Raw genomic sequence first — 13,329 nt, forward strand, 5'->3', positions numbered from 1 at the left:
GCCACCCCATGCAACAACGGCAGCAGCAGTGCTGCTGATAAAACAAAACAAAAAGCCGCTCGTTGGATCACTAATCGGTAATAAATCAATAACTTTTTCCACAAGCATCCAATCGTTTTGCGGTTTTCGAAGGAAAGTTTCACAAATGATTTTTCTACAAGATACGTTGATCGATTTGAATAAAGGAGACAAAGGGCGACCTCTGGGATTTTTTGATTGAAAGTGTAACTTTTCCCATAGTAAATCCTATGAAAACTTTGAATCGCTTGCGCTAAATTATAGTTCCACCGATTGCGCTGAAATTTTGTACAGTTCATATGGGACCCAAATGCGAGCTAAAAAGTCGACTGGAGCGAGGATTTATTTTTTCCATACAAGCGTGTCCCATACTAGTGGGCATAGCTATTATTCTAGTGCCGAGCGTAAGAAAGAAATCAAACTTCTTCGATCCAGTGCAATGTTCCCCTTGAATGTTCCCTCATTTTTTCAGAATGTTTAGCGTTTATGTAGAGAGATTTTTGTTTGGATTTTAACCCTTGTCATGCATTGAGATCATTATGACCTAGACAGCCGTACGAAGCGTTCACTACGTCAGCGGGATGAGCGTCAGCTATTGCACGAGAAAATTAATAGTGGGCATGTAAATTCGTCACCTTGTTGCAGTCCTCGACGAGATCCGAATGAACTGAATAATTGACTCGAAACCCTTACGAAGCTTTACACACCGTTCATCAGTCTACTTAGCTTCCTAGGAAAGCTGTTTTATCCACGATTTTTCATAGGACAGTGTGTCGTATCCAGCCTTGAAATCGATGAACAGGTGATACATAAGGACCTCGTATTCACGACAGTTTTTGGAGTATTTGCCGTGCAGTGGAGATCTGGTCCGTTGTCGACCGGTCGCCGATGAGACCAGCTTTGTACCCAGTAAACATTTTGGTCTGTATAATTTTCGCTATACATCTCCATATAAAAACCAATTCAACCGCATAAAATGCAGAAAACTGCTATATACGTACCAAAGTGGAGGCCATATACATACTTCTGACGACTTTGCTCAACTTCATCTGACCAATAATACGATGTCGTAAATTACAATAAAAATGACTTCTCATGGAAAGCACTACGACATCCCGTATCGATCGAAAAAAAAATAAATAAAAATAATCTGACATCAAGAGTCGAACATACGACCTCGAGATTCTAAGTTCGACACTCTACCACTGTACCAGCCAACTCTTTCTGAAAAGAGGGTGAATTTGAACCAAGATAAACTTAAGCTTTGAAATCCGTGCTGCTGCCTTGTTGGTTTTCAATTAATGCTGATGGGTTGATTGGGTGAAAATTTTGCCAAAGTCATTGCGATGCTGTCTGCAACTCTGCTGACATATTTCCACCATACCAAATTTTGATCTGTCAATTTATACAACTTGTAGCGAATTTGAGTTGCGATATATAAAGCACTGTTTTGTTTACATCAAAACATTCGCGTTGCGTGCGGGTCGTCGCCATCCGCCGTCGTCGTCGCGCAAAAATATTGGTCAAATCCGCGGAAATTCGGTGATAAAATAATTCAGCTGTGCAGTAATTTGTTCATCAGCAGCATCCCCACCGGGAAAACCAACAGGTGAGCGCGATGCAGATTTGGAATCGATCATCAAGGCAAACATCGGTAAGTATCAACCCGAAGCATCCCGCACCGCGCCCAGATGCTTACCCTCACCGTCGATTTGGAGCTGTTAGCAATAAATACCCAAAAAGAGTGATCAAATAAAATTTTGTTCCAGCCATACTAAGGTAGTGGAATTGATACGGAGAATTGATGCATTGGGTGAATGGGGAAGGTTCAGTGTGCTTTCAGAATGTGTGCAAGTGAAGTGAAATCTATGAGTAGCCGATGGACTTTTAAATTTACCCGACAATTTGCACGAAGTCGGCAAGTGTGGATCGAATTTTATTAATAATTTTATCTTTTGTGCTTTAAAATAGTGTTTTCATGGGCTATACGAAGTGCTGATTGTTAATAGTGACTTTTGTGCACTAAGTCTTTGCGATTACGTTCGACGCTATTCTGACACGGTATATGATCTATCGGTCAGTATAAATTGGAGCGAGTCTGAGTTGCGTTATTTACAACTTGTTTTACTCATGGTTTATGTAGTCGTAAACGAATCTCAAAAATGATTCATATACAACAAGTTTTAACAATTTTTCAGCAAGATCTGGCATTTTATATGATTTTGATTTCTGATGAATGAATATGTGATGTAGTATGCACATCCTTATACGATACGTGGTTTACTGGGTAACTTCCCACGAACTTATTTGTTTTAGGTGACAGAACCGTAAGATGTTCTGAGTTATCACTTTGTAGGTGGCATTCAAAACAGTGAAATTGTTGCCTTTCTTGTGAATGGGACAGATTACCCCTTCCTTTGACTCCTCCGGTAGCTGTCAGGTTTACCAGATACTATCAACCCACGCAGACAGGAGGCCAACTCTTCTATGCCCCTGTGATACTACTATACCAGCTGCTTTGTTGATTTTGAGCTGGTGAATTGCATCCTTACTTTCCCTCAGCGTGGGAGCTGGCTCATTTCAGTCCTCTGCTGCATTGGTGTATTCGTTCTCCCCGTTGTCTTGTTTTCCTGTGCCTACGTCCTCACGCCATTCAAGTGCTCATCCAAGTGCTGCTTCCACCTATCGATCACCTCACGTCCGTCCGTCAAGAGGCCTCCATCCTTATCCCTGCATATTCCGGCTCACGGCACGAAGCCGTTGCGGCATGTGTTGAGCTTCTCGTAGAACTTCCGTGTTAAATGGGAACGGCACAGTAGTTCCATTTCAACGCACTCCGCCCCTTTCAGGTGACGCTTTCCCGCCGAAAGAAACGGTTCTCCCGAAAGAGACGGTTTGGCTTCTGTTTGTAACGTTCCACGTTCTGCCGTGTTCCATTACCGCCCGTGCTGCGTTCTTCTCCAAAATCACTCTGCATTCCTTGTCGAACCATTCGTTTCACCGACTCCTTTCTACGTACCCGATGGTGCTCTCAGCTGTGTCGTTGATGGCTGATTTTACTGTTCTCCAGCAGTCCTATAGAGGGGCCACATCGATCTAGCTCTCGTCTGGCAACGTTGCCTCGAGATTCCGCGCGTAGGCTGAGGCGGCATCGGGTTGCTTCAGTCGCGCTAAAAGCTGTTCCCAGCTTACGTGTGTTTCCACAACTCTGGTAGATAGTATTATTACCATGGATCCTGTCCAACACACCTCCTGCAGCGCTACGATGCCGAACATGTGGTCCTTCAGTAGATGGGCGAGTATACGGGTGCTCCCAATGAAGTTGAGAGATCCGTAGTTCTACGTACCGAGTTTCCAAATGCAAGTCCTGTTCGCTGGGGTGACTGCCGTTGGTCTTGGTTCGTTTTATTCTGTTGCTGATTTTTCCGTTACAATAGGTTACTATGTTTTTTTACGGTTTTTTCGTAAGGCCTGACACCAACTTCCTATTTGCTGGAGGATCATAGTGCACAGTTGAGCTTAGAGTTCTTTCCTAGTACTCGGACATTGATCAGCCGACACTAGCATGGGGATCAAATGCTGTTGTGAGCCGCTTCTCCTGGAGAACAGACGCTCAGATTTGCAGAAGCAAACCCCCGGCCCCCCATATAGGTTGACAGTACGGCCAAAGTTCCCACCGGGGTTGATTACCCGATCTTCCCTAAGGTTGCTCGTAGTTTTCGGCCGGTACCTCGCGGAGGTATGGATAGGAGTTGCTGGGCAGAGGCTAGTGATCTCAATGGGATCTGCATTGCGTGAATTACCCCGCCTTTACCGTGCCATCAGCTAGTATTATACTCAAAGCAACCGGCACAGACTCTGTAATAATTGTTGGCGACTATAACTTGCCTCGTCTTCTCTGGTCGTATGACGATGACGTGGGTTCGTACTTGCCGACAAACGCCTCCTCAGAGCAGGAGCTTGTGTTTACAGAGAATATGATCGCTAGCGGACTCCAACAGATTTGTGATGTGCGTAACTCCAACGGAAGGCTTCTAGACTTGGCCTTCGTTAACAACAGCAGCGAAGTAGAATTGTTCGAAGTACCTTCTGCTATGTTACCCACTGACCGTCACCATAAGCCGCTAGTTTTACGCTTGACCACAGGAACTGCAACGAACAATTTCGACAGGACTACTGCTGACTTCAACTTTGACTTCAACCGATGCGACTACGATGCTGTTATCGATGAGTTACGACTGTTGGACTGGGACGAGCTGTTTCGAGGCGCCAGTGTTAATGATATGGTCACCACCTTCTACGACACTGTGTTCAGGTCGATTGGAAGGCACACTCCTCTACGCCGAATACATCCTCGTCGTTTGGATAAACATCCCTGGTGGAATGCTGATCTTCGACACCGACGTAACGTTCTCCGTAAAGCCCGCCGCCGTTTTCAACGATGCCGTACCGAAGAGAACAGATGCGTTCTACGAAGGCTCGAAGCTGAGTACGATGATTGTGTATCGGCTTCTTTCCGTGAGTATGTTTTTCGTATCCAAGAGGAAGTCAAAACCGACCCATCCTCCTTCTGGCGTCACTTCAAAGGCAGAAAAAATGCGCAATCTGTTCCTCCAGAAATGTCATTTGGAGACAAAACGAGTCACGATGTCAGAGGTTCGGTAGAACTTTTTGCAGATTTCTTCCAAACTGTTTATGATTCCAATCCCCCCACGGTTTCCCCGGCTGTGTTGAATAGTTTGCCATCATATGACATCCGATTTCCGCGCCCGACTTTCTCTGTCGCCGACGTCACCAACGTGTTGAACTCTGTCAAAGGGACCTGGCTCTGATAAATTGCCTCCCGTATTTGTTCACCGATGTGCTGCAGTGCTAGGACCACCTGTTTGTAAGATATTCAATCTCTCGCTATCGGAAGCCGTCTTCCCGGAAGCATGGAAAGTGGCTGCCATCACTCCTATCCATAAAGCTGGTAACGTTCGTCATGTTGAGAACTATCGACCAATTTCTATACTATGCTGTCTAGCTAAAGCTTTTGAAATTTTAATTCACGACAAAATGTATTTTGCTGCAAAGCCAATTATTTCGCAGTCACAGCATGGCTTCGTGAAGAACCGCTCTACAACATCAAACCCCATGGTCTATGTTAGCAAGTTAAATTCCAGCTTGGAAAAAAACGGCCAAGTCGACAGTTGCACGTGTTGTCCCGAGTGGTCAAGGCGAATTTGTCATCCGACTAAGAAGACGACTAAAACCTTCCCTGTTAAAACTACAACTCAACATTTTATTCAAATTTTAAACCTTATATATAATTGTAACGAAGTCGTATGTACTCACAACCGTTCGGCAGCTTAAGCGCCACTTCCCGAACTAGGAAGACTGCCGACGTGCGTCTGAGTCCGGCTGAGACTCCAATCTTAAGGCGGGTTAAAGTGGTTCAAACACTCTCGTTCACTGGCTACACCCAAATCACGAAGCACGTTATGTAGCGAAGCCTTTCAAAACCCAACTGGAAATTACTCATCAACAAACCGCACAAACGAAAATTAAAAAAAAAACTAGGACTAATGATACCATTAGAACTGGGAAATTATGTAAAGACTAACCCAAAAAATCAGCTTTATATTAATTTTTGCTTTCTATTTTAGGGGATACATTCGTAAAGGGGCCGTTTTAGGTAATCTACTCCTACCTGATCTTCTTCCCTATACCTGGCTGACGGGAGCTCCCTCGAAGCGTTGCACGTGTCGGTAGAAACAGCTCGTTGGCGATCGCATAACAATGTTTCCGGTGGGTGGATCAACGTGCTCGGGCAGCATCAGCTTTTCAAACCTCGACGCCGCATTCACTAGGAAAACATCTCGACCCAAACTCCCCGGTGCTCGAAGGTTTCGATGCTGTGCCAATGAACGCCACGAAAGGCAGATTGATGACGCCTTTCAATCGAGCAGATTTCCTTGAGTGGCCGGGCTGCGTATGCGTATAGCTTGAAATGAACCCGCCAGTGGGCAGCCGAAACGTTGAAATTCGAGCACTGATTCACAGAGGGGCAATTGGGATTAAGCACGTGATTAGCTACCGTGTCGTTATCGTCGAGACAACGTTGAATGCTCGTCGAACTGTGCCCAAACTGGTTGACGGAGGAGCACGTGGTCACCAAAAGTTGAGCCTACACCCACACCCCACGTTGAGTAGGGAATCCTGTTCAACGGGATATTTTCAGCCAATTTGAACATTATGAGTAATGCTTTATGCTTACCTAAGCCTGCCCTGATCTTACTCACAACTACGCTTTACTGGGCTCTAACATGTGCTTCAATGCTAACTCTCGAATCTATTGCAAATACGATATTGGGCATTAACAAATGGTTTAACGGCACTATTGATATTATCACTTACTTAGTTTCACAACTTTACAAACGATTTTCGTTGCAATATAGTTTGAAGTACAATATGTAGTGGCTTCACTTATCTTTTAAAACTCACAATAGTACGTCTGTCTTTAACTAAGCACTCTGCTCAAATGGCGCATTAGTCCAATCAAAAGACCTATTGTACCCAACAAGGTATTGATTTTCAATCCGGAGTGGAAAACTACTCGGGTTTCCCAGGCATGAAAAGTTTCCTTTGAAAATTCAAATAATCGCATTCGATCGCTCCACACAACCCATATTGTTCGAGCACAATCGAATGAACTTCAAAATCGTGTGCTATCGCACGATCGAGTAGATGAATGAACGAATGTGAGTGGAACTCGATAAAAGTGCACGAAATTTAAGCTATCAGAGTTTTCCTAGTATTCGTTAGATGGCAGCACCAGCTTACCGAAAGCTCAGGTTGTGCATTTTCGAACTAAAACGGCTGAATATTAGGGTGGAACAATATTTCGTTACATAATTACAATTTTTTTGGTTATTTTTTTCTCCCCCCACTTAACTTAACTTAAGCGCCTAGCGTCACATACTCCGCTCTCGCTCTCTTTACTAAAGTACCAACATTCTAGTACTTCGAAAAGCGCGAGAGAGAAAGCTCGCGTCTCTTACTTAGTATCTAATTGGAAGCGGCTAGAATGCTTCCTTATATGAGTCACATGTTTTATTATGTTATACTCCGGTAGTTATGCATTCTTTTTGGCTTACCGTATGCCAACTAGAACAGGTAGAGACCTGCTGAAGCAAACTAGGTCACCCGCTGACCAACTACCGCGTATGATTTGTTTATTTCGCTTTCGCGCATGTCACATATGATGATGCAATAATTTAAATGTACCGTATGTAGGTAGCTACCATCCTAGCTTGAGTCTTGCTCATGATGATGCAAATGATCAGTTAATGAAAGCAAATAACTAATGAATAATGAATGATTAATTAATCAATTAGGCTATGGTTGGTTCAATATCCCCTTCGTTAATTAGCTGTTTGATATCTTTAATTGAAGATACAAACGGTTAGCGTTGGTTATTATTATTCATGAATTTATAAAATGATATTGGTTATAAAATGAAATGAAATATGTATATCTTTGGAGACAATTCTTCTTAACAAAGTTGGTAGTATTTTATCCTCGACGCAATTTTCCTGATTAATTTATCGTAACCAATGTACTCCTGAAATAATAATTCTGCAAATTTACTAGGAATTTACTTTGAAACAATTTCCTTTCTACCATTCATGTTGTATGATACGCTTGAGAGCATGTTGTCCTTCGCCTTCGCCTCATTGGTCATCCTCTCGTTCCTCAAGTTTCCATCACAGTTCTGCTTATCACGTTCACATACTTAAACTTGTCCAGTCAGATAGAATATCTTACGTTGGGTGTTAGGTATGGACTTCCTTCGTCGCGATATCAATGCTGCAATCGTTCCTCAGTTGGGTAAGATGTACTTCCGCTCTACTCGAAAAATGAGTTTTACTGTTACTCCATTCCTGCTGATCCATCGCGACTTTCCAGGTGTTGCCTTCTTCTGAGTATTTCCCGCTCATCTCTCGTTCACTTCTCCCAGTTGGTCATGAAAATTGAATTTTCTGATGCAAATATTGTTTTCTTGTTAAAAAAACTTTTTGTTTCAAAATCGTTCGTGAAACAGGTTCGTGGTTTTTAATCGTAGAATGCTTTCCAAAAAAAAAAATGATAGATCGAATGACCTACAGTGCAGAAAATTTCCGCTATGGTTTGAGAACTTCCTTAATTCTCTTTAAGCACATAATTTGGCTTCAATAAACGTCTTTTGACGATATGATTTTTTGAATAATGAATATTGTTTTGACTCGCTTTCCATATGTGCACCTTCTCGTGTGTGATGGTCTCGTTCTACCAAAGAATATCCAATACCCTCTACCTTCCGAAGACTGCTCTTTTATATGATCATGTAATTGACTGATATGTTGCTTGCCTCCGATCCCGCGGTATGCCGGTCGCGAATGATGATGTCTTCACTCAAGATATGATGATGTCTCTAGCTCTCAAGGTATGTGTTATGTCACTTTTAGCGGTAAAACCTAACTCTTTCTTTTCTTTATTGATCGCGTTTGTAATGTAAAAATATTTTCCCCTGATTATTCATCCCCATAGTAGTTATTGTCATTCATTATGACTCTCGCAAAAAGAAAGTGAAAATGAATTTTATGTGTCTACTAATCTCTTAAAGATTCAATCATTCTAGTTGGGATATTGACCCTTATCGATTATTGTTTCACTATTTTGAAATGCGTTTAAATTATGTTTGAGTTTCAAATATGTACAAAATGTACATTTGTAAAGAAATTTTGATTCAATTTCGAGTGGTATTCCCGATTTCCAAAAAATGAAATTCCAATGGAATGTAATATTTCTCGTCCAAAATAGAAATGCATCTTTTCCGTTAGAATTATACTTACACTTTTTCGGTTTTATCGGGCTTATCTGGATGGATACTCCCCCTTTTCCACAGCTTTTTCATGGGTGGTGTAGGATATCCATTGTCTAAGCCTGTAAGACAATTTCTTGCTTTCATCATTTTCTGTCTTCCAATCGTCTTTCCATGCTGTAGCTTCTCAATTCTCCAACTATGATTTAATCCTGTAATGAGACTTAGATCTTGTATTTAATACATTATTTATGTTTCAAATTTTCCATTAAGGAATACACTACAAATTTTCACTCGTTTTTCAAAACGTTTAATTATTATTATAATTATTATTATTATTTTGACAGTATTAAAATAATCTGCGTATTTTTTTATTGACATAGTGTATTATGCTTGAATTACCCCATTTATTTTCTTTTTATGGTTATTGCCAGTATCCCCTTTTCGCACTGGGCTTACATGCCATTTTGTATTTGTTTTTGAATTTTGCTGCCGATTTCCCCAAACTTCCCTTATCGGTCTTACAAGTTTGAATTTCATTGGTGAACTGCATAGATAAATATCGTTCTTGAAAATTATTATTGTTTATCTTTTTTCCTTTATATTTAAAAGCTAATTCATTTGTTAAGTTTGTCGTGTGTGTATTGTCAGTGAGTTATACATTCTTTCGCATACATACAAATACATTCCGGGGTCGCGATCCCCTTGTCCAATCATACTCTCTTCAGCACTAGTGTTGGCAAGACTCAAAAGATTGTTATAATAATTTGTATTTACTTTTATTTATTCATTCAATTTTTTTTTTTTTTAATATTTTGCGTGGTTCTACATGAAATTTTTATGTATTAATTGAGTGTGAGTGATATTTCATCATAAGTTAGTTTTTCATAAGTTTACCAACACTAATCTGCACTCGAACATTTTATTGTCATTGTTTTGTAGTGTGTTGTGTCTGTTAATATAGTGTTTTGTATATGCATACGATTTTGTATATGGGCCCATGTTTCATTGTTTTCTCAGAAATTCAATAATTTGTTTTAAAAAAATATATTCATCACATAATCGTTTAAGTCATATTGTTAACTTTCAATGTATAATGTATTTGTTCATAACAAAAATCTGAAGGATCATTATGTCCTAAGTAATGAACTTCCATAGTCCACATTTCTCCAAGTATATCCTGTAAATATTAGAGTTTAATTGATTGTATAAATTTTCTTTTCATTTTATCTCTTGTGTTAGCTTTATCCTCTCAATTGTGTTTATCCCATATTTTGTAATTGGATCTTTCCAAAGAAATTATAGTTCCCAAAAATATATTATGCTCCCCATTTGTATATTATTTTTCCCATTACCGTTGCTCGGTCTTATTGTTAAAGTCTCTGCTTGATTATAATTGAGATTTTGTAAAAAAAAAAATATTCGTTTTATATTTCATTGCGTTTGCGCCTTGGTTTGCGCTATCCTTTTAATGTTTTGGTTAATTGAAATATAATCAATTAAATTATTAATAAATATTATATGAACACAAGTATATGCATTTACTGCAATGTTATTAAACTAGTATATAAAAATCGTTAAATATTACTTAAGGTATTCTATTCTATATATATTTTTATTTTTTATTTAGGAAACTCTCATTTTATTAACTAGGTATTAAGCTTAAATATTTGGGTAGATTACTTATTTAACACTATTATAGTATCATACTGTAGTATATTTAATTGTTAATTAGGTAAAAACTTATCGAAGTATTGATTTATATATTTAAACTATTATAAATTTTTTTATGTCTTATTCTAGCATAGCTTATTTGTTCTTAAAAGTAATTAGTTATGTAAGTGTTAATTCTTAATTTACACTACTATTAATTTTACACGCTAAATTGAATTAATTGTAATTATTGTATATTAACTTAAAAATAGCATTAATCATAATCTAAAGAATATTATATAATGTACATAGGATTAAACATAATTTGGTTAATAGTCTTCATGGATAATATATTGAATTACTTGAAAAAGAATATGTGAAACCGTATAGTTTGACCAAACTTCTGTCAAAATAAAAGATATTTATGTATATATATGTTTACATTTTGTAGCCGTTGCTGGGCGATCCAGCATAAAACACGTGGCTTATGCGCCACTCCTCGAAAGGAGACCACGAGCCCAATTTTAAATTGCCCGGATGAGACTCCCAAAGGGCGAGTCCATTTAATTTCCTGGAAAGGATTTATGGATCGATCCAGCTGGCTACGATCTAAAACGGCCAAACGGGAAATCCCTATTACCACAACATAACAGCACAATCACGACGACACTCAGAGACGACGGTGAGAGATCTCACCTGAACCCCTACGATCCCACTAAAGAGAAGTTCTCATCACTGGCAGAACTCTCTCTTCTCACCACCAGATCCCTCACTGAGCTGGAAGACACTCATAAGATAACCCAATCAAACTCTACGTGTGGAGGACGGGACACGAAACTACAGCAAACCGCGCAGTGATGCTAAATACAATTAAACAATCATATTGCTAGGATGGAAACTAATAACACATTTATTTGGGGTTTGACGAAACTGATACGAATATATTCACTTACTACCTAGGATAACATACATTTTTATTGCAACGATCGAATTCGAATTCCTGTCATTGGATGTGTTCGTTCCCTATTTACAAGCTCCTAGCTGGTGTGCGATTACTAGCCACTCCCTCTCTATCTCCCTATCTGTGCTCAGTGCTCTACTGCTCTATTCCCGTGACGTCACTTATCGGAAGCTCAGCTACGGCTATGTCTGCGCTCCTAGTATCCGACCTTCCTGCAGTGGTGGCTAAGACGGGCTCACGCACGCATTTTCACGGAACCAAAGACGGTGGCTCCCAAGACGCTATCGAAAGGAATTTCGATGTTCAAAAAGGGTCGATTGGCTCTAATGGCACTTCATCTCATCAGTCTTTGACTGGCAAAAAAGATCCTCCGCGGCGCCCTCAGCGGACGCCGCACTCCGCAAATAAAAGAAATTGGTTGACTCACCGATCTATTCTGCTTACTCAACCTCAGCAGTCGATGACCTGTAAGCCGGGTCGTTGACTCACCGGCGGCTTGGTTGATTGAGGCGCTGTCGTTGATCGGCTCGTCACCGCGTGATCGCAATGGCGGTTGACGGTAGCTATGCGATGGCGGTTTCTGGCACTTGGTTGATGCCCTGCTGGTCAGTTGGCGCACCAGCTCGTGGACTTCGTCCACCTGAAGGTCCCCGGGCCTTCTCGGACCGATTTGGTGACGGATCCGTCCGCTTCCGGCAGGTTGACGGTCGCCGGGTGTTTTCGTCCGTTGGGGAGAAGCGGTCACGTTTGGGTGCGAGAATCTGCGGATTGAAGATGAATGCCCGTACTGGCGGGACAAAGAGCTTAGCACTGGCACCAAGAGCACCTTACGAGCACAATTTCTTACCTTTCCTTAGGCTTCTTATCGTTCAACAATCGCACACAGTTATCTACGCACACTTTTGGCCTACTATGGAACGAAACACAGAAATTAAACTATCTAACTATATCTAACATCACATTAAACCTACTCTAGGCACACGAAAAACTAACAAGCAAACGCGGACACTTCCAACTCTTTGAGCTATCACGGACGAAATGATCGAGTCTTGGTAGCCTCAGATAAGGGAAAGTGAATGATCTCGGACGTACCCGGAAGTACGTCATTTCCCGAAACCCTTCGTGTTCAATCGTGACTACACCGCTATGTGGATAACTTGACCGATAGTCGTGCTGCTTTCCCTTTCCCACCTTATCCAGAAAACAAATGGCCTCGACCTCGGGAAGCGTTTGTTAATGAATGCTTTTCGTTTGCCTAAGCTAAGGGATATTTACAAATTTGAATTATCTGAGACAGATTGTATTCTCTTACAATCTATCTTATTTTAAATATTTACAGACTTATTTACAAAATATCTACAAAATCTCCTGTCCGCTACATTGCACCACGGCTATTTTACGAAAATTTGGTTTAAGGACTTAAACCAAATTTTCGTAGTGGTAAATTTTGCAATGTGACTGCTATATACAAATTCATTTTCTTTTTGTTTTTTTTTTACTTAATCCCCTATAAATTCAATTAATTTCCAATTTTTTTTTAGTATTCATCCGGGTTCCTAACCTATTCAACATATATTAAATTCAAAAATATTGCAAAAATTATAAATGTATACATCATACACAAAATATTTACAAAATAATATTTACAAAATATAGGTTCATCCCAAAGAAGATTTCTACGAGCCATTCAACGTTCTCTGAGCAAGTGTGAGTACAGACACCAACAAATTCTCAAACCATAACAAATCTTAAAACGGCATTACTGCAGACACCTCACAGTCTCAGCAGAAGCCAACCATAACAACACACCATTGAGATCGTTTCTCGAACATCTCAATGAACGTTAACTTAC

General features: G+C 40.4%; 1 long non-coding RNA gene across 1 annotated transcript; it reads right to left on the reverse strand.

The window, feature by feature from the left end:
- Positions 1-10,962: 10,962 nt before the first annotated feature.
- Positions 10,963-13,329, reverse strand: LOC134285161 (uncharacterized). Its single transcript, XR_009996183.1, has 3 exons — positions 12,449-13,329; positions 12,325-12,387; positions 10,963-12,264 (listed from the first exon to the last, which is right to left on the reverse strand). It is a non-coding gene; the product is annotated as an uncharacterized LOC134285161 (long non-coding RNA).

The sequence above is a fragment of the Aedes albopictus genome, chromosome 1 (genome assembly GCF_035046485.1).
Source record: "Aedes albopictus strain Foshan chromosome 1, AalbF5, whole genome shotgun sequence".
NCBI classification, from domain to species: Eukaryota; Metazoa; Arthropoda; class Insecta; order Diptera; family Culicidae; genus Aedes; species Aedes albopictus.